At 39.4% G+C, this 21287-nt stretch overlaps 1 long non-coding RNA gene across 1 annotated transcript in view; it reads right to left on the bottom strand.

Annotated features, from left to right (window-relative positions):
• Nucleotides 1–924: 924 nt before the first annotated feature.
• The window catches only part of LOC114055708, a 55544-nt gene continuing 35181 nt past the window's right edge, over nucleotides 925–21287 (bottom strand). The window contains exon 4 of the long non-coding RNA XR_003570806.1: nucleotides 925–1174. This is a non-coding gene — a long non-coding RNA (uncharacterized LOC114055708). The remainder of the gene's footprint in view (nucleotides 1175–21287) is intronic.

The following is a 21287-nucleotide window of genomic DNA, read 5'->3' as shown; positions in this document are numbered from 1 at the left end:
AAGGGAAGGGAAGGGAAGGGAAGGGAAGGGAAGGGAAGGGAAGGGAAGGGAAGGGAAGGGAAGGGCTGTCAGAAATTTAAACAGTACATGTAGTCACACTTTACTGTAGAAGTTTACAGCTTTTACAAAGTTTGCATGGAAAGGATTAAAAATGCAGTCAATGTATCAGTGCCTGCAGAGGCTCACTGGGCATCTGTGTAGCTGTGCCATTGTGTTGCTGCAGTCCCACTCAAGGAAGGTCACGTGGGATGAGGCCCTTACAATGTCTAGCTCTTTGCCTTATGACTTGAAAACTGTGCAGTTGTTTAAGAAGCCTCTAAAAATTGCTAAATGTGAGAAGAGAGTAGCTCTGAAGCAGTCCATAGTCTGTGCCAGCCTCTGGTTTTTGAATGTGGTAATATTTTACTGACATGGAAAGTTTCTCCCCAAAGGTTAACAAAGTCTGTAACAGGTGAGCATTGCAGGAGATTTGCTCTCTGGGGATGGAAAAATATTAGTGTTGCTGAGTTTGAACTGCAAATGATAGCTGGGCTATATGTGTGGGTGGCACTGGGACCAGCAGGCTTCGTTTACAGCTGCTCATGCCCGAAAGCAGGGGAACGCATATAGAGGAAGTCAAGATTTCAAGCAAAAGGTATAGTTTAAAGGGGTAAAAGTAAGGTATAGATCCAGTTATGCTTTAGTTGTTAGATTTTAATTTGAAAATCAGCTATAGAGGAAAATGGTCTGAAGAAGAAGCTCTCTCAGCAGGAAAAGGTCGAAAATGGAGCATGACATTTATAAAACAGCCTCTGAGAGAGCAGAAACTCTCCCTCAGACATACTACAGGTTTCCACATTTCTCTCAAGCAAAGTGCAACATGAGGAGTGCACGTTTTACAGTTCTAAGCATATTTAATACAATGTTTTTACAACAGCTGTTGCTTTCACAGAACTTTAACCCCACTGTGTAAATGCATCACAGGGAAAATACTCTGTTGTCTTGGAGACGGCCCTTGCTCACTAGCCCTTTTCCACTGAGCTGGTGTCAGCTTTCAGCTCCGGCTGCATTCCAGGCAGGCAGGCACATCCCGGCCTCTCTCCTCTGTCTTCATTATTAGCCCCGCTGAAGGACAGGGGGCTCAGGAATCCGGGATAATTATTGGAGTTTCGTACCTCAGTTTCCATCAGCACATCTAATGAGAAAATGAAAAAAAAAAAAAAAAGTCCAAAATAGGGAAGGGAAGGGAGAGTGGGAGTTTGTAAAAGATTTTCTGATGATCTTTTTTTTTATTATTATTATTTTTCTTTTCCTTTCGGTTATACTTTTTTTCTTGCTTATCAAGCCTGGTACAGAGCCAAGTGTCTTTTTCCTGTTAGATTTAAACCAATTTATTGTCTTAGTTGAGAAGTGATATGTTACATCTGACACTTGGAAGATCCTTGGAGGTATCATGTGACAAATGCCTCCCATTAAAGGACTCAGGAAACTTCTCTTGTCTTTGAGAAAGGTGATACTAGCTAGTGACTTGACCCCTCCAGCTCTCTAGCATACGGGCTCACTGCTGCAGGTAGCATGCAGCAAACACTGCCATCATCACATGTGTTTGTGGACAGAGCCCAAAAATGTGTTCTAAAGTTCTGTCTTTAAATTTGGACATATGAAAAAGAAATAATTGGAAACTTTTCTTAAATGCCAGAATATTTGTTTTCATCTCAGTTTTAGACATATGAATGTGCTTGAAGTGGCTGTGCTCCATGCAGAAATAAAAATAAAAAAATGATGCTATGAACTTCAAATATAGCCACCAAACATCAAAGAGATTTTTCAAAATTCTGTAGCTGAACCTAATCCTACAAAGCCTGTAAATGCAGTGAGTGTTGGAAGGACTCAGGTCTTCCAAGAAAACACTAATGTTCATAAAGAACTAAAGCCCAAAATCTAACAATCTGTCTGAAAACAGCAAGGTGCAGCCATACCTTTGACTACCTTATAGCCAACATTGCTTTCTTTCACATGTAGGCACTGCTTTTGTTGGCAGATAATGTAGAGCTAATGCAAATCTAAAAAGTAGTTATTATTTGTCCCTGGACACCCTCATTAATGCACAAATTCAGAACAAACTCCTATCCAGACAACATTTAATTGCAATCTTTAATGCAAACATGCATTTCGGGTCCCTTGGTTTAAATGACAGTTCCAAGGCATATGCTTAACCTTAGGAGTGTCCTTTCCTGAACCAGAGCCCAGAAGCTTAGCTGTACACTTTTTCCAAAAGGTTTAAAAAGTAAAAATTCCCTGTGTCAGACCACTTGCGTGATCTGAAGGAACCATTTGTAACTTTAACAATGCTTCACTGGAGTAAAAGCAAGGTCCAACATATTGTCCTCTCTGAAACAGAACAGCTCTCAACAGAAGTAGAAGTTTTGGCTGCTAAACAAAATTACAATGGATCTGCAAATAAGCTCAGTTCAGACAAAAGAAAGTTTTAGTGCTATGTAGCATTAAAAAAAACGTAGAGCTCATAAAAGAGCTGTGTGTCCTACAGCATTGTAGGAAACTCTTCCCTGGATTAGGTTGCTTTTTAGACTTGTATTTTGATTCGAGTAATGCACATCACACTGGTTTATACCTGCTGATGCTTACAAATTTTTGGTTACAAAATGGGGGAAGAGGGAAGATGCCTTTAGCACAGGTCTATTTTAGCCGATACGGACTGCAGCAGTGTCTTCCTCTCATGGACAAGAGACCCAAGACGCAGTTAAGCAGATCTACACAACCTGTGAATATGCTGCACTTACAGTGCTTCTTTTCCAACATTTGCTTGCCCCAGACTCATGAGGAAGAGCCCTCCAGATGCAGAGCTACATGAGCCAGTGGTGTCAAAGGCTGCTCTGCTGGCAAGCCGGGTATGGCAGCACTGCCGTGATTCTGAGCAAAGCCAATAAACTGTCACATGCTATTCTGTCTACAAGGGGCTTCCCTACCTGGGTTAGGCAGCCAGAGCAACAAGGACAACTGCAAATGCAGTAGTGCATGGCTTCACAGTCCCCAGAGGATTGTCTGAACTAGGCTTTCTGCTCATCCCTTTGCTCCTGCCCCAAGAATGGGTTTGAGCAATCTCAGTGGGGAGTATTGGTTTTGTCTGTCCCTGAGGAGTTTGTCCCAGCTAGACACCAGCAAATAAAGGAAAGAAAGATTGTAGTTTTCCATCTTTCTTAACTTTCTCTTGCTTCTGCTTATTCTGCTGAGACCAACAGGGGACAATGAAGAACACTGATCACTATGCTTTCCCTGATGTATCCAGAATCACGGTCTGAGCCCCAAAAGATTAGGATAAGGAGAGGGTGTTTGCCAAGAACACTAGCAGTTTCTTAGCATAGAAATTAACCTAGGAGAATGGAGATAGAGATACAAGGCAAATGTACTCAGAGCAAAGTGAGTAGGATTTGGCCTCTCGCAAGATGTGTGCACATCTGTCTGAAATTTCAAATAATATGCCACATTCCACAAGGGTCACACATCTACCCTAGATACAGGGGTGCATTAGGAAATGGAATTGAGAAATGCTGTCAGGCTAAAAGACACTGAGGAGAGCCACTCTGATCTGACTCAACAGGAGAATTAGCATATACTTGACATTTATGTGTATAGCTTTAGTGAAGATATTTCTGACCTCAATATCATAAGCATGTTTAAACCATGCTTCCTCTGTCCCGGAAAGAACAAAAACTTTCTGAGTTTATGCCAGCTGCATTAGTTTTTTTATTTCTGCAGATTTAGAAGTGCCTCTAAAAGTTATACACTGAATAGGTAGGAGGTTGCAAAGGCAGCTGCAAAAATCAGTGTGACACTTCAGTTGTTTCCAGTGAATCCTCAGCAGAGGTGAGCAATTAGAAATGCATAGTACCTAATCACAACCATTTTGTTTTTGTAAAAGGGCGATCCTTATCTGGGTTCAAATGAAAACATGCGTGTGAAAGGTTTGCATCCAATCACAGGCTATACAGTCTGACATTTCTAGTCCATATGAAGCAGCCCAGCTGGAACTCTGAGGCTCTGAATGTTCCCAAATAAGCAGGGAGCCAGAATTATTAATAAATGCATTAGCAATAGGCTTGGCTCAGTTCAAAGTATTATATTTCAAAATGGGCTTAGGGATTTTTTTCTGGCTTAAATCTGACTGAAGTGAGATGGTTGTGATTTATGTAATACTAACCCTGACACACAACATTATTTTATAGATTTCACTCCTGCATTTGCATGTAGTTAGAAACAAAAATGTCCTGTAATTTTCAAGTAGGAAATCCTTCAATGTCAGAGTTATATTCTTGGAATTTCATCTTGGGCTTTCAATGTGTTTAGCTAGAATTTTATTTATGTCTGTGATCTCTAATATCTCCACTTTGTTGTCCTCCCTGTCTGCCTTCTCCGTCATTTTTGGTGCAGTTGCAGACTCCTAATAATCCATGATAGAAACATTCAAGACTGTTTAGTTTTCTTGGAAACAGAGCATCGAAACTCATATGGTAAGTCAACATTTTTTCTTTGTTTTTTTTTTTTTTTTCCTCTCTGAAATCCAGAAATAAAAATGGGTGTGACAATTATTCATAGGAAATCACTGGTAAACAATATTGAATCATGTTTTTCTGTCCTCTAGCAAAATATCAAACTAGTAAAAAAAAAAATTTTGAACTCTAGCACATGCTGAAGCACTTGCTTGAAAAAGAAAACAGGATTTAACACATAAAAATGAAAGTAAAGCGTTGCTATTTTTGTGGTGGTATTTATGAATGAGGTAGGCAAAAATCCTGGTTTTTAAAACTGAAGGATGCATCAAAACATTCCTAGACAAATGGCTAAGTTTGAGCAACAAAAGAGAAACTGTTGCAGGATGTATGTGCCATTGTAAGATCTCCAAGTGTCCTAAACGGGAGAGCAGAGCACTGCGAAAGAAGTCAGGTGACAGAGGCCTTGATGTATCCTCACATCTTGGCCAGGCTCCAACTCTGGAGTATGACTGTGAGTGCAGTCACCTTTTCCAGTTCTTCAGCTTTGAAGCAAGTAGTTTTGTGTTTCCACACCTCACCCAGGAGTTCATGTTTCCTCTGTCCCGTTTCCCAGTAGATCTGGGGAACCTCCAGGCTGCCCACTGTCTTGACTCTATCCTCAAGTTCTTCAGCACACTCTTGGTTTCTGCTGCCTGCAAAAGGGTACTGAAGAGAGCGGCAGTGATTACCACTCCCAGCAGGCATCAAGGTGAGTCCACCAGTCTGTGTCAGACACAGGCGCCTGCTCTACAAAATATCCTCTGTGAGCCTGGAGCCACAGCAGGAGTGGCTTCAGTGGCTCAGTACTTCTAGTCTTCTTTCCTGATGCCTCTTCTGACAGACCAGTTAACTAAACTTCTAGGTTGTCTGTGAGAGTTTTCCCATTTGACAGGACAGAGCTGGACATTATTAGGCATTGACAACAAATTATTTCAATGGCTTTTTCTAGGGAGGTAACTATCAGGTTAAAAAAAATATAAAATTAAAAAAAAAAAAGAAGGAACTTTCTGGCATGAGAAACATTAACATTGGATAAGAAAAAGTATTATAAGATATATTACAGTAAAAAGCTTTCTCTTCTGAAATCCACGATATACTGAAAGAGAAATAAATTAATTTTCTGTGAAGAAATCACCTGAAGAATTGAGGGGTCACCAGATGTGTTTCGATGCACCACTTCTTTATTTGTTGGACTCAATGGTCCAAGAAGTCTTTTCCAACGTAAATGATTCTGTGAATCCGTGATTTATTGGATCAGTTGCTGAAAATCTGGTGTCCTGTCACCTGCTAATGGTGACAGATCTATCAGTTGTCTGAGATATTTGGTAAACAAGTGGGATTCAGAATGAGGTCATTCTCACCTGCAGGTTTTTAAAGACACTGTAACTGGTGCTGGTCAGTCTAAGGAGCACAAACGTAGAGGTAAAAAGGGTTATATGGGTGTTTTTAAAAGATTTTTGCTTGACCCAAGCAAAATGAAAAATCAGATAAGTAGAGTCTGAAATAAAATTCTTTTAATGAAATTAAGAAAAGCATTTTCTTATATGTTTTCGCATTTTTTAATAACATAAAATACCAAAGTACCATATATTACCATTTATAATAATTTAAAGAACAGTATTTGACACACAGCCTCTCAGATGAATTTAATCCAGATGGAATAGTTTCAAGAAGCATGATTTTCTTTTTCAGCAAAAGGACCATTAGATCCAGTATATCCACATTTGGCAGTTGAATTATTCACCGAGGGCCCAGTTAGTAACACAGACTCAAGGTGAGCACTTTTTAGAGCCAGTGGAACTCTTGCCAGAGCCAGTATTGAAAGGCTCATCGCTCAGGGAAGAGGAGAATTGTAATAAAGGTGCTGTGCTGAAAAACCTTCTTGAAGGAAGAAAAAAAAAAGCACCAAACATCTGTGGGAAAGCCTTCAGGTACTTCTTGTAATTAGATACAAATTCAGTTTAGTTTTCCAAAACAAATAAATAATTATCTTCACTGTTTCATTTGAAATACTGAAAAAAGCCCCAAACATTCTGTTTTTCAACAAATTCCTTGAGTGTGCTGATGAAAGAGCAATACCTGCTTAGCTAGATTTGCTGGAACCACACTTAAGGCACTGCTGTGTCACATGCTGGTCACAGAATTGGAAAGGGAAGCCTCCAAAGAAACAACTGTCCACAGTTTGGGCACATGCAGACTAGCCACAAGTTCCCAGCCATGTCGTTTTTGCTGCCTGTGTCATGTCTCCACCTCACCCATTCCTGCACTGTTACAACACACTGTATAGTTTTCAGTCCTTGGAAGAAGTTGAAGTCTAGCAGAGGTGACAGCTCTAGTGAAATCACTGACATTAACACCTCTTCCACATATAACAAGCATGCCTGGTTTCTCTTCTTGAATCACCTGATACTGTCTGACCTGAACTTCCATACAGGTACAAAGTTGTCTTGAGAAACAATTTTCATCAGAGTACATGAGATTAATGTTAAATAGCATCTACTTTTGTTTAACATATGCATTATGTTTAACATAGGCATATACTAATGAATGATTTCTGGTTTTGTAAGTGTTTGTCACTAAAGTTACGCTGTCATGGAACCAGAGCAGTGAGGAGATCATTAGACTCATGAAATTATGTGCAAAAGGGTTAGGGTTAGGGTTAGGGTTAGGGTTAGGGTTAGGGTTAGGGTTAGGGTTAGGGTAAGCATGAACTGCTGGCCCACAGAAGGAGCTGATGCTCTTGTTCTACTAGGCAATATTAGTGTTTTGGTTTAGGGAAGAAAGTGCTTTTATGGAAGTCTCCCGATCACTCCGTCGTAGTGCGTGGAGTTTCGGATCACTCACTGGTCTCAGGGCACACAAACCACATTCCCTTATGGTTAAACCAAACCAGAGGACATCACTTAGCACACTGAATGTATTCCCATTGCTAATGGACATTTAGCATAAACTAGATCAGAGTTAGTCTGAGACAAAACTCCTGAAAACACATCTGTTCTGAATGTTGTCTCTTTGATATTGCTCCAATTGTGTTTCAGAAGTTGTTTACTTATTAGGTACACAGATGTCTGGGTCACTGATACACATTAGATTTTTACCTGCTGAGTGTGTGATTTTCTGCCCCTTGGTCCATCACAGAGTCAGAGTTCACACAGAAGATGATTGTAGATCATTCTAGATATGACTGTATTTAAAGACTCTGTATCTTTTCTAGGAAGGTTCTTAAATTGTTTCCTTTGTTGAAATGACCTTGCATTATGACAAGTGAGCTCAGCTCCTACTGTCTCAGACTCCTGCTCTGTGTGCCTTCACTTACTCTTCTGGCTCTGAATTCACTTACAGACTGCATTCAAAAACAGTTTAAAGATAATGATCAGACAATAAAGGCAAGGATACACAGTTGAACCTGCTATTGGATTAATAAGAAATAGGAAAACACTATATAGAAAATTTCACCACCTCTTTCCTTCAGACAATCACTTCTCAACTATCTCAGGACTGCTGAGATACTCACCAGCAAAACCTCTCCGCTATGTTTGCTCAGGCAAAATGTACCCAAGCAGCAAATTAGCTCCTTCTCTCTCCTGGATACCAAAATGTTGTTCTTTTAGCAAAGATTTTTTTAGTATATAGTCCTACCTTGTGTAGTAGCAGAAGGGAGCTGGTTGGATAAGTATCTCCTTCCCAAAATGACAGCAAAGAGAGCATCTTTCTCCACCATCAATGACTTGAAAGCATCAAATGTTTTCCTAAGCTAGCACTTGCTTTTGTTAAGAAATGCAGCTGTGTTAGAAAGTCTACGAATTAAAGACATGGAGCCTTGACTTTTAAATTAGTAGCTTGTTATTACAGTCCTATTGTTAGTCACACATGGTAGTATTAGAGAGATACTATTGTATATTCTGACTTTGTTAGCAGTTCTAAACCCTGCTTTTGATGCTGTGGAGTGATGAAAACTATACAAAAGCTTGAAATGTAAATACATTAATATGTACATTGCTCAAAAGACATCTTTTGCAGACACAGATTGTGTTATGTGCTGCAGTTTTCATTGCCCCAGTATGAGTAGGATGCACTGTGGTAAAATAAAGGTGCTATTTTTATACAGTAGTTAATGTTAGAGGTTTAATTTCAGAAGCTTAATCTTATGGTGATTGATATTTTCATCAGATTGTTACAAATATTTCAGTACAAAACCACATTTTCACAGCCGACAAAATAAGCAGCTGCTGAACCTTCTTGTCATCACTGAAACAAACAAACAAACAAAACTTTACAAAAAGCAAAACTTTACCACTATTAAGTGACCTGAAATAAAATAGCAAATGCAGATTGGTTAAACCTGTAAATTCATATATTTTCTTACTTTATACTTAATGTTGTTTGAAATATAGTACTATGTAGGCTTGATTTACACCTAGAGCTAGGAATGTGCTCACATGCTACTGTTCTTTATGGATGGATTTTGACCTTGGCAAAAGCATCTGTTTCACATGGCAGAAAATTGGAATCAATCTGACTTGGTTTAAATTAGTTCATTATGTGCTAAGTAGTGGTTTGGAGCTGTGGGTGTCATTGGAATGTTTTTCTTGTCTATAGAAAACTAGGAAATTACCTAAAGTAAAGGTGGAAAATATTAACTAATGCCAACAACACTTGAAAAGAATGGCTGAAGCTGTCAGGTCTTCACTACCTAAATCATGTCAGATTATCAGCTCTCTTTCCTGAAGTGCACCTGTAATGGAGGTGGCTTGATGAGAAATGGATTTTAAAAATATGTGAATGATAAATTAGAATATGCAACATGCCTCTTATGACCACAAAGTTTAACAAACATTGTTAGCTCCACAGCAAATTTTAAGTGAAGCCCACTGATTTCTTGGGACTCATGAAGAAACTCAAATAAAAACAACAATCCTGAAGGAAATATTTATTGTAATCAGCATTTCAATAGTTCTGCTAAAAGTGTTTTGCTGTTCTATGGGATATATGGCTTTTAATAAAAATCTACTTTTACAAAAAGTGCTCTTCAGTGGTTTGAATGGGAATTAAGACGTTTTTTGATACTCTGTTCTCATACCACACTGGCTAGGAATCAGTGGAGAAATGGTGACTGTGGCTCTTCCCAGGAGGCTGGGAAATCTGGTTGTGACTGATCTCACAGCATGAACACCAAGTCTCTGATCTCTGACCACTAATGGGTCATCCATCAGGACGTTGCCAGACACTGAAAACTCACCCTTAGCAAGTGAGCCAGCTGGCCCGCTATCTGAGAGATGTGCTGAAAAACATGTGTTGTCTCACTGCTGAAGGGAAAAATCCCAACCCCCAGTTCAAAGATTGAGGCATCTATTTTTCTTTTCTAATTTTCACCTTAAAACTTTTCAGTCTGAGGAAATAAATGCTATCCCCAGAACACATGGTTACTGAGTAGTGACCCTTTATCCAGACCACTGTTCCTCTTCAGAAGAGACTGCACATTAATTACTTTTTTGCTTTTGGGCTACCATAATACAGAGCAAAAACTGTTACCAGTTTCTTCTCCCTCTCAAAACTGTTACTTTATTATACAGAAGCACTCAACATAAGCCACAATTTATTTATACCCTCACATACACCAGCCATGACTCTCAGCAGCTCTCTGCTCACTCTCTGAACACCCTCTCTGATGACTAATTCTCTGAAGACAAAGCCCTCAACTCTCTGGATACAGCTTTGCTCTCTCATCTAGTTTAGTTAAGTAAACTCTTGTGGCTGCCCAAAAAAATCCAAAAATATGTTGTGCATCAACAAGAAGGATCCTGATGGCAGAGGACATTGTTTTGCCACCTAATAAAGACTTGTAGTGCTGGATGCAGAGCCTGTCTCTGGAGCCTGAGAGGGGTGTAATATACTTGGAAAATGCACATAAAAGGGAAAGCAAAATGCTTTGATTGGCAGAGCACAGTCTTAGCAGAAAGGTCTGGAAGGACCATGACGCTGATGCAGAAAGGAGAGAGCTGAGGGATGATATGACACACCTACAAAATCATAAAGGTAGTGAATAACTTGGATGTCAGGATCCTGTTTGGTAAATCTTACAATGCTAGTGGTAGAGAACACTCCATGAAGTTCATAGATCACCTTAAGACAGATGAAGAGGTATTCGTTTGCAGTGCACACAGTGAACCTCTGGAACTTGTTGCCAGAGGAGGGTGAGAAGGCAGGCAGTACCAGCAAGACCTCAAGCAAGGCATTAGAGAAATTTGTGTGCAACATCTATTATCTATACATGGGTAGTAAGAAGATGAGGCAGGGATATAGCTCACCCCCTGGTGATGCTGGGGAAGAAGAAGAATGGATTCAAAGTGTTCAGGCTTATATGCTCTCCTCCAAAATAGCACATTCCCTTATGGATAGACATCTTGATAAGTGTCCTGGAGCTGAAAACAGGCTGCTCACATTTAGCAGGGTCCTCAAAAGGTTCCATCTGTAACACAGGCTGCAATATAGAAACAAGTATCAGAAGCTAGATATTTCTAGGGCATAGGTGGAAATCATTTCTTTTCCTGGTCAAAACTGTGACAAGTATTCTTGTTGAGCAGTGTCTCTAAAGGAGAACTGCTGTTCTGCTCCTCTAGAGCCATGGCTTTGGTCATACTATAGGGGTGCCATTCTAATACAGTGTCACCATTTTCATTGTACCTCTGCATATCTCCTGATAGTGAAACACATTGAATTCAACTAATGACAGCCACATGGTTGTGAATGGGCTGCTGGCTTGCCACAATTGAAGACCTAGGCCAAATGGGGGTGGAGCAGCTGCCAGGTTTGATCAGCTGAATGAGAGACCTCAACAAACTAGAGGTCTGGACAATCACCAAAGAGATGAAGTTGAACAAGTGAAAGTGCTGGATTCCACACCTGGTTTGGGGCAGCCTGGGATTTACAGACAGTCTGGGGAAAGAGATACTGGAAACCAGTGCCATGGAAAGAGACTTGGGGGTCTTGGTCAAAGGCAAGTTGAATCTGAGTCAGCATTGCCCTGGCAGCCAGGAGGGCCAACTGTGTTCTGAGGGGCATCAGGCAAAGCATCACCAACCAATCAAGGGACGAGATTGTCCCGCTCTGCTCTGCACTGGGGTGGCCTCACCTTGAATATTGCGTGCAGTTTTGGGCACTGCAACATAAGGAAGATATTAAGCTTTTAGAGAGCATCCAAAGGAGGGTAACAGATATGGTAAAGAGCCTTGAGGGAAAGCCAGATGAGGAGCTGAAGATCACTTGTTCTGTTCAGACTGGAGAAGATGAGAGTGAGGGGAGACCTCATTGCAGTCTACAATTTCCTCGTGAGGGGAAGAGGAGGGGCAGGCACTGATCTCTTCTCTGTGGTGACCAGTGACAGAACATGAGGGAATGGTCTGAAGTTGTGTCACAGGAGGTTTAGGTTACATATTAGAAGAAGGATCTTCACCAAGAGGGTGTTGGGCACTGGAACAGGCTTCCCAGGGAAGTGATCATAGCACTAAGCCGGGCATAGTTCAAGGAGAACTTAATGATACTCTTGGGTACATGGTGTGATTCTTGCAAATGGTCCTGGGCAGGGTCTGAGTTGGACTTGATGATCCTTGTGTGTCCCTTCCAACTCAACATATTCTGTGATTCTCTGATTTTGGCTCAATCAACCATACAATGGGAGAGATGTAACCATGTCAATCATTTTGCCTCATCACTCAGAACTTTGAATTCATCCTCAGCTTGGTTATTCTGGTAGTAATAATCAAAAACTACATATAAGCAAATAATGAAAAAAAAGTAATTTGTACTGTTTTGTTTCCTTTTGCTCACATATAGTCTTTGGTGCCATGCTGAAGAAGGTATCCAGTCCCTTAGATCTGAATTCCCAACACTTAATTTAGTAGCTCAATTTGCTTCTTAAATCAGGAGTGAAAGTGAACATGATTCATTCAGAGCTTAAGGCAAGTAGAAGAAGAGGAGCACAGAAACACTGCTGATATGCGCCCATGGTGACTGATATGGTGACTGGCAATATCCTGGACTCAGAGACAGGAGTCCTTGGCTCTGGCATCAGGAAAATAAATCTTCTGTGTTCACGTGAAAAATCAGATCCTGCCCCCTTCCCTACATCAGCTGGGAGCTCCGTATTGGACAGTGGCAGTTGTATTGGGTTGAAAAAACGAACTCAGGGCAAATGTAAGGATCTCTACACAAAAAAACTGCTTGCCAATACACCTTGGGGACATAATGATGTTAAAAATTAGAGCATGAGTAGCATAAGAATTCCAGAAGCTAAGTAGCTACCTCCAGTGTTTTTCTCACAACTGTGGGGATAAGAGGCAGTCTATAAGAAAAATTGCTGAAGAATGTTTTCATCCCCAAAACACCAAACTAAGCAACAGTGTCATAGAACAGAGAACAGTGGCTGAAGAACCACTTCTTTTAAGAATTAAAATAAAAATTAACATTTACCCCAGTGAGGCAGTAAGAAGATATCTTGATTCATGCATATTGTGGCAATGCATATTGCCATGTTCATGCATATTGTGGCAATGAGTGCAGTTCCCTCTTTTGAAGCAGGAAGCTGTACTTTTATTTGATGTTATACCCTGCAGCAAATATGAAAATACCTTCATTTCCTGTTTGGTGAGCAAAGGCAGAAAGTAAAAGTTGGTTTCTGTGGGTTGAACTGTGCTATTCTGAGTGTGAAGATTTGTCAAAGAACATGGAATAAGCATTCTTCAGCTTCATGGCTTTCTTCCACACTAACAGCTGGCCAGTCACAGGTGCTGGCAAAACCCCCACCAACCTACTGAAATGTACTGGGGAGGGCTTTGTTATTTTATCACCACCTTCAGAGAGTTCCTAATTTGTTCTGGTTTGAAGTGCTCCTTGTGAATATAGTGGAAATAAGAAGATCTCCAGAAGGAACCTGAATAAACACAGGAGAACTTATTTGCAAATGCAACAGCTAAGGAAACAATCATGGAATATCTGCATTTGATTGTAGTTTCACTTTCTAGCCATGCTATCCCTCTACAAATACACTTATAGTATCTCTGTCCTGTGGCACATACCAGAGGAGCAGGTAGAGCACTGAAGATAATGCCTTTTTAAAAAGTGTGGTAGACTGTCTGGGAACCCAAGAAAACCATAGGACAAATAGTCAAGCGGTCATTACTCCTGTGGGACATCCAATAACCTTTGTGATGCCAGCACCTTTCCTCAGAATCTTTCTGAAAACTGGAGCACTAGTGGGCACTTTGCTCTCACAGTAACACTATGGGAGGCCAGGAAAGCAGCCATGAGGCATCTGAGATAGCAGTGGGGAATGTCTCCAGCATTAGATGAAAATCACATTTGGAGAAGATGTACTACTCCTATCTTAGTAAAGACCATCATGCTATACTCACAAAATACCTGTTTCAGATAGTGCCATTTCTGGGGCTGGACCACAGCCACAGGCAGGGAGGGAAGCAGAGATTTCCATTATTTCATTGTTGTGTCAGACAATATATTGTTGTGTCAGACAATATATGTTGTGTCAGACAATATTTGCAACCTAAACGACATTTGCTGTGCCAAGAAGCTAATAATTTGAAGGTTCAGTTTTCATTAGCTTGAAGTTTGAAAGACCATAGTTATTTCTAGGGTAAAGGGCAGAAAAGGAGGTTTTCAAGGAAAAAAGTATATTGCAAAGTAAACAGGTAAAATGAGGAAAGACTGAAAACAGCATGGATTCTGGTATCCCTGGCAAATCTGCTCTTAGCCCATGTCCTGTTTCAAGCTTGCACACCACACTTCTTCCATGCTGAAACAGGTTTTGGTGGATGTAGTAGGTCACTGGTGCAAACAATATCCTTTTGAAGAAAAACCTATTTTTTCATCCATATCTGCATTCTCAGATGGCGTTAGTAGAGTAGCTATATGAAACAAGCTATTTCAATTAGCTAGCTCTTAAAGCAGAAATATTTTTCTTAAAGATGGATACTGTATGAGGCACTGCACTGGAAAAAAACAAAAGTTATTTGTCTACACTGATGAAATTTTCGTCTTTGTACAGAATAAAACTTGTGACATTATATTTAGATGGTATTCCACAATGTTTTTTTTTCTAATAGCATTAATAGCCCCAATTTTGCCAATATTTGACATTTTTACCTGTGCTCTTACCTAAGTAGTTGCAGGTTTTAGACCTATGTTCCCCTAAGGCTTTTGGCAGTTGTCTGTGCCTTTTTTTTCATTTACTCTAGTAAAACATGAAACAAGTAGTGGTTTCTGGAGTTACATTTTTTCCAAATGGGTTCCAGCTTCTCCTAACTTATCAAATTCAAGAAAGGAATGAGAGATTAGTTCAGAGTGAGGGCAGGGAGGTGAGAATAATGTAGCCTTAGGAAACCCAAGGCTTTGTTCCAGCTCTGTGTAGTAAGACAGATAGTATAAAGTGGAAGATGAAAATCCATCTTCAGGTCTGAGTGACAAACAGCATATAGAGGTATCTCCCATGATACAATATGCTCTCAGAACCTTTGAGGAGATCAAGAGCCATATATTACTTGGCTGCCTATCTGCTATTTTCTGGGTGGTGGTGGATAAGATCTTGCTGAAGCCTGTGAGAATGATTAAAGGCAACCTTAGGCAGAAGATTGCAATGATATAGATAATCTGGTCCCTAAAGTAAGCTTGATGGCCTCACTTAATTCAATTTATGGGCTGCTTTCCTTATTGCGGAAATCCTAGGAGAAACTTGCCTTCAGCAGCAGCTTGATCCACAAAAGGTGCTAAGTTTTTCCAGCTATGAGTAATTTCATGTAAAGTTGTGGGTGCTTGCTCCTCTGAAACTCAGGTCTTACATGTGATGCATGAAGAATCTGGCACATTCAGTTTCCCATTATCCAGGGGCATAAAAGTGATTGAAAGAGGGGAGAAAAAAAAAACCAAACCCGAACTTCATAAACATTAATTAAAGTCCATCATCAGTATCTAAGCAGCATGATAGCATAACAATATGTCAGTTGGCACTTTGTAGCATACAAACTTTATTCCCAAATTACCCCAGTAACCTAAATAAGAAAGGCAAAATGCACAAAGAATATGGCCATCTGGAATACATAATGTGGAAAGATCTGTAATGCATTACATGGTCTGGAAAGTGGCTGGTCGAATTCCAGAGAGCTAAGATAGACTTCAAAGTCTGGCCACACATCAGTGAAACTACTGATCAACTCAGATATTTAAAGTGGGTGTAGATGAATGAATTTATTACATTTTTTATCTGTTGCATTCATATGGGAAAACATGTCTGTAGACAGGTTCTCCATTGATTTCATGCTTGCTTCTTTTATTTTAACTGTATACTGTATTTTCAAAATTTTATATCATGTTGCAGTTTTACAGAAGGAGTATTTTTCTATCATTTATAATGCCATTGTAGAAGAGAGAGGAAAAAAAAAAGCCCAAACAATTGTGAAGAGTAAGACACAACTCAAATACATTTAAAAAAAAAAAAGTGCAATCACCTTTGCTGTTTTTAAGTAAACCCCAAACCATCCACCATTTGGGATTTGTCATATTTTTAATGCAAACATCTTTCTCCTAAATTAATTGATATATTTGACTCTTATTTACCCCGACTTCCAGCTTCTCTACTTTTTGTTGTAGAAAGGGAAAGAAAGTTGAAGCCAAATACTTCATTATTTTCAGGTGCTGATCTAGAACTCTGTGCATCAGGCCCAGGACTTGATGTGTTCAAGGCATATTTTACTGAGTCTATGAAGGATATCATGAATCTCCAAACCTTGATCATCTCTAATGGGACAACTAGATTATTCTACTCTTCTTTTTCCTCTATTAAATGGTGGTTTTATTACAAGAGCTCATATAAACCATCATTCACTAGGCTGAAACTACTCAAACTAAGCATGATCTTACTATTTTACCTAATATTTACCTAATTTACTGAATTTACTATGAGTCAAAAAATAGATTATTTTTACTATAAGGCAAAAAAATTCTGCTCATGACAGTTTTTTCATAAAATATCTAGGTCATGTTAACTTTTATACTGAGTATTCTTCACTATGCAGTTCAAAGTTTCCTGTTTATACAGTGCAAGTGTCAAGTAAACTGCTTGGGGAAGTTGGTTTAATTGACTTTTAATTATTCTGCAATACATGATAGAAATTATAGTGTAATACATGCATAGCACTGACTGCAATGGAGTAAGAGAACTGTCCAAGGGAAATTCTTTCACAAATGGGTTTTTAACATGTTTTACCTTCCCCAGGCCTGTAACAAAATCCCAGTTTAGTTCATGCAGTTTTTCATTCTTCAGCTAGACTAGCATTCACTCAGGAAGATGCAGCAAAATTCCGTCAAATACTGTCAATAGCTAGATCAGCAAATGAAGCACAGCAGAAATTGCACTCCCTCTTAAAACTGTCTTTTCCCATTCAGGAAGATAAGAATAACTATCTCAAAATTGTGCTGACCTTGAAAGATAAACTATTTTCTCCACAACCTTTTTCCAACCCATTAATGGAGTCACTGAGGAAGATGGATCTATTTCTGTAAGGGGAATGTGTTTAAGGACTGCTAGCTGCAGTTAGAGTGGACTTCAGGCAACTGTGACTATAGATCACTTGATTATGGCAATTACCATCTCCCTGCCAGGGGCCTTCCTCCTCTCTGAAGCCTTTTCAGTGTTGCATTCTTTACCAAAGCCTCAAAAGCTGAAGTCTGAGGTGATTTACATCATTCTTGCCAACATCTTTGAAACATCCATAAGGGCAATCAATCCCTGTGGACATTTGACTCATCAGCTTCCTGTTTCTTCTGAAACCCAGATGTAAGAAATAATCTACTATGGCTGAAGAAAAAAAAAAAAAAAAAAGAAAAAAGTTGGCTGAGCATTTCGAAACCTTCACACACCACGGAAGTTTGGGTGTCATTTTCCTCTTGTTTCGCTCATACCTTTAAAAGAAGACGAAAGGAAAAAATGTACTTAATCAAAATCCCTGCTATACTTCCTGAGACTATGTGTTTTGCAGATGGGAAGACTTAGAAGTCAGACTGATTTTTATTCAATGTTAAATAAAGAAGAGCATCTGCTTCATGTAGTCAAAATGTACCCTACAGTCTCAGTCATCTGACCCAGCTGCTGATGGCATCACTGACTTAGTGATAGGGAAAGTGTGGTGTAAGGACAGTGCACACCACCTCAGCCAAGTGGGACCCTATAGCTTTAGAAAAACTGTCTAAAACTCAGGACTTCATTTACCACACCTTGACACAAGACAATGGGGGAAGGGAATAACTCCTTGTAAAATCCGTAAAAAATTCTTCTTCATTGTAGCAACAGATCCAAAAAACCCAACTTCTAAAAAGCTAACATGTCCAAAATGACTGCAAATGGTATCTAAGCTTTGTTGTCCCCTTGCAGTCTCATTGGCTTTTAAGTAAAGGAGTGCAAAACCAAAAATGGCTTGGATAATTGGCTGGAACACATTATTCCTCTGTACAACTTGCTATTTGCAAGTGAAGGGATTCCTATTTGAATGGAAGGAGTGGAGCTTTATTTGCCTTGAAGAAAGACTAGTAGCTATGAGTACACTGCCATGATCTGCTACCGTTGTTTTCATGCTTGAGAAAACAAAATGTCAAAAACTGTAAAAAGAAGGTGTTTTAAAAACTATGAATAAAGAACAAACATAATAGTTGATATGAACAATGTATCAGTAACTTGAAGGCTAACTTTTTATTAAGTTATCCAGAAAAACGTGCAAAATATTATGATATTTACAAAAATACAGGTTAGTTTTGAGAATGAACCATCCACAGAAGTGTTAACTAGATAATTAGTTTCCAAGAAAAATAATTCAACCAGCTGTAAAAAGGTGTGAAAACCATGCTAAACTAAGAACAATAAGAACAAAACCTATGTGCAATAATGTTCTAAAGAGTCTGAAGTGTATGGATGTAGCGTCTTTGAGAAGCTCTTTGGAACTCAGGTCAAAAGAGATGACTGTTTAGATAAAAGTTGAGAATTGCTTTAGTTAATTATAATGGGATTTGACTTTCAGGCCTCTCCAGTCCTACTTTAGAAATTGCTCTGTGGAAGGCTGTTTAACAGAAGCACAGTATCATACCCCATCCTCAAAGAAAGGGCTATCAGGTAAGGGAGAAAGGTGTTGCAGGTCTGAAGAAACCTCTCAAAACTAAGGCTTTTGTTGCAGAGCCTCTAGGACACAGTAGTCTTTGTTTTCTGAACATTTTCTGGCAGGTCAAGTTTTTATTTTGGCAGATATTAACCCAGTAAGTTTGTGGGCTAAGTAAAGCTTTGACTTTCCTATCAACTATCTACTGCATATTAAGAGCACACTCAGCCTTGTCTATGCTTCTTAAAACATATCATTCCAAAGGTTCTAGAGTAACTTTTGGAGTCCATTGTATGGATCCTAGCTACAGATCTTTTCAAAATGATAAAGCATTTCAGATTACCTTCATGGACACTTAAAAGAAAGGAGGGGGGGAAAGGTCAGCTGTATCCTCTCCTTGCTACCAAACTGAAAATTTCTGCTTAGTAGAGACAGTAAAAAATCCTCTGACCTTAGTTCTTTTGGGGGGGATGGGGGAGTGTGTGTACTCTTACTCCCCTTTCCTAGGAGCTGCAGCTTCTAGCACTTTCCTAACAGCTGTGGTTTTTGAAGCAAAACTCTGTATTATGAAAATTAGGAAGGGAAGCGAGTGTGTAGTAGAAAAAGTGTCCATATGTAAAAGAAACACATTAAAGCTAACACTAGAAAGAGAAAGGGAGAGCTTGAGAAAAGTCAAAAGTCACTTATCTGAGGTGTTTCTTGGGTTATAAGGTCTTACATGTCTTAAAATCGTCACATTTGGCAGTCAGTCAAAACCAAGCTGGGTAGTCACTGTTTACTGAAAATCTGAAAGCAGGACACTTATCTGTTTGGTTTAGTTTTACATGTATGCATTTCTCTTTCATCTTTATCTCCTCCTTCATGTTTTTCCTATTCTCGCTTAAATGTTCCAGGTTTTAGAATGTTCTAATAATCCCTTGAAGCATTCAATTTCCTTTTTGCCACTCTAAGCCAAAACACAGGCTATATTCCATTTGACTGATGTTTGACCATGAGGATGTTTTGTATCTCTGCTTGCACACACACACACACACACTAGCACATACATACAGTGCACACGCACACACAGCACACTTCGAGAACACATCAACCTGTTGCAAATCTGAAAGCAATCTTCAACCCGAATTTTTCAGGATCTCATTTGGGGGTTTACTCAAAGGCAACAGGAGGAATATTCCTTGTGTTCACAATTATTTAATGGAGAAACATCTAGACTGCTTTCAGAGCGCCATCCAACAGGAGATTGTGTGTCCCACTAGAAAACTAAATTTTTTTGAGAGCCACTGATGATGAAAAGCTGTACTTATTTTGCCATGCAAACTGCAACTTAATATGTATTCCCCTTAGGAGGTGACATGGAAAAAAGACCTAAAGTCTTCTGATCTAATGCCCAAAATATATTACATTTATTTGCTTTATATATTTTAATGGAAAGAGTTCCTTTGAAAATGTGCATATTTAGACATAAAAGAACCCAAATAATTTAAAATAATGATGTTGTAAAAGTCAGTTCTTCGTAAATGAAGCGGTGAAGAATATAGAGCAGGGGCAGGGGGACATTGTTAAGCAGGTACCCACTTTGTAAAGGTGCATTCCAGCAGCAAGTATTTTAAAAGGTAAATCTATGATTTATATCGCTGAAAGGATATTATTTTTCTGTGGCTGCTGGCCATTTCTTGTGTCCTTTGGTTGGTTTCAAGGAAAATTCTGGTGTCATTATCATTGTCTCTTGGCATTCTTGCAAAAACCAACTTCTACATGCTTCTCCAGACCCCCATCATCGGCAAGAGCTATGCAATTTCCCCTTGAGCACACAGTGACCCAGGAGGATGAATGTCCAGAAGGGAAGAAAGGGTAGAGCCTGGAAAACCCTGTGAGAGTTTAATTCTTCTGCACTCTTTTTCCATGGTGTTTTCCTTTGCAGTTTGTTGGATAAATGTGAAAAAAGTTGCAGAGAAATGGGGAGCTCATTCGTACAGAACAAAACCGTCAGATTCTACCTGTATATAGGTGGTCTTATGTAAAAACACCCAATTTTTTCTGGTTGTCCAATAGAGACCTGCACGTTCTCTAGCAACTTGTTTCTGTCTTGAGTAAAGCAGTGACAAATTTTGTTATTTGTTTCTGATTTCCAACAGAATCTCCTGCAGCACAGTCTGTACATGACATGAGGCATTTTAACCTAAGCAATATGCTGCTCTTTTCCCTAAAAAAGAGCCAATAAGATACCCATGATGCTTTTTCTTCATAGAGACGGAAGGTCCCTGGGATATAAGAAGAGAACACAAAAGGAGCACTTCTTCCAGATAACCCACGTTCAGTCTCTGATGAGTTTTCCTTATTTCTTTCCTCAGGAAGCCCCAGCTTGGCTATAGACAAAAAAAAATATGAAGGGAAAACTATGTATTCGGCTGAGTATAACACACCTGCACTGTCCCGGGAATACATTTTAACCGTGCTGCGTTCTAGTCCAAAAACTATTTGGCAGAAGGCTTGCTAACCGTTTTTTGTTTTGTGTTTTGTATCTAGCTTTACAAATGATACAGAGAATAGTGTAGCACAGACTCCAGACTAAATGAAGAGGATTAGTAAACACATATACATC

The sequence above is a fragment of the Empidonax traillii genome, unplaced genomic scaffold (assembly GCF_003031625.1).
Source record: "Empidonax traillii isolate 1590-97213 ecotype Southwest subspecies unplaced genomic scaffold, ASM303162v1 scaffold6:size4315531, whole genome shotgun sequence".
Classification (NCBI taxonomy): domain Eukaryota; kingdom Metazoa; phylum Chordata; class Aves; order Passeriformes; family Tyrannidae; genus Empidonax; species Empidonax traillii.
This window is presented reverse-complemented; position numbering and strand designations above follow the sequence as displayed.